We start from the raw sequence: 1682 nt of genomic DNA, 5'->3' as shown, positions 1-1682 counted from the left end.
TGGATTGCTGGATTGTATGGAGGACATTTTTCTTAATTGGATTTCTACCTGGTTAGATGACTGTACCCACATACTAAAGAGAGGTCTCCAGGAACAAACCTCAGGACTCTGTCCTCAGACACATCTTTTAAGTTCTATCAATGTCTTGGATGAAGTTAAAGTCAGATGATTTAAAATGAGTTATATACCTATGAATACCTATGATTATTATTTAAGAATTGTGAAAATATTCATGTTTATGGTTGCATAGCCATATGTATGTACACATAATTATCCTATTACTTTACATAAAGTATTTGTAATGAAATCTCAAGTGTATTTCATTACTCTTATATAATTGGACATTCAGGTATTTACTAACAAAAATATTTAAGTTTTAAATGACAAAATATCATGCAATCTTTTTCATAATAGTGTTGAAACATTTTTCCCAAAAAGAGAATGACAAATTAAAATTAGAGCAGAAATAAATGAAATTGAAAACAAAACAAAACAAAACAAAAAAACAATAGAAAAACAAATGCAACAAAGAGCTGGTTCTTCAAGATTAATAAAATCGACAAATCCCTGGCTAGACTCACTAAAACAAAAAGAGAAAGGACACAAACAAACAAAATCAGGGATGAAAGAGGGGAAATTACCACTGAATCGCAGAAATACAAAGGATCATCCAAGAATACTATGGAAAAGTGTATAACACCAAATTTAATAACCTAGGAGAAATGGACAGGTACTTAGAAAAATACAATCTTCCTAGACTGAATCAAGAAGAACTGGAAAATCTAAATAGACCAATCATGGAAATGGAAACAATCATCAAAAACTTACCAAAAAGTAAACGTCCAGGACCAGATGGCTTCACCAGTGAATTCTACCAGACATTCAAAGAAGACTTAATACTTATTATACTCAAACTCTTCCAAAAAATTAAAGAGGAGGCAATACTTCCCAACGCATTGTATGAGGCCAATATTACTCTGATACCAAAACCTGGTAAAGATAACACAAAAAAAGAAAACTACAGACCAATACCTTTCATGCACACAGATGCAAAAATCCTAAATAAGATAGTAGCGAACCGAATACAGCAATATATTAAAAAGATTATACCTCACGATCAAGTGGGCTTCATCCCAGGGTCAGAGAGATGGTTCAACATAAGCAAATCGATTAATGTGATATGCCACATAAATGAATTAAAAAAATAAGAACCATATGATCATATCAATAGATGCAGAAAAAGCCTTTGACAAGATACAGCATCCATTTATGATCAAAACACTTAACAAAATCGGTATAGAAGGAAAGTACCTTAACATAATAAAGTCCATCTATGACATATCCTCAGCCAACATTATACTTAATGGTGAAAAACTAAAAATCTTCCCTCTAATATCAGGAACAAGGCAAGGCTGTCCCCTATTGCCACTGTTATTCAATATAACATTGGAGGTCCTAGTGAGTGCAATCGGGCAAGAGAAAGATATAAAAGGCATCCAAATAGGAAATGAAGTCAAACTGTCACTGTTTGAGGATGACATGATTCTCTACATAGAAAACCCTAAAGACTCCACAAGAATACTACTGGAAACAATAAGCAAATACAATAAAGTCTCTGGATACAAAATCAACGTTCAAAAATCCATAGCATTCCTATACTCTAATAATGAAGTGTCAGAAAA

This window comes from Pteropus vampyrus, unplaced genomic scaffold, assembly GCF_000151845.1.
Source record: "Pteropus vampyrus isolate Shadow unplaced genomic scaffold, Pvam_2.0 Scaffold58, whole genome shotgun sequence".
Lineage (NCBI taxonomy): Eukaryota > Metazoa > Chordata > Mammalia > Chiroptera > Pteropodidae > Pteropus > Pteropus vampyrus.
The sequence above is the reverse complement of the archived record's forward strand: the minus strand, read 5'-3'. Positions refer to the sequence as shown.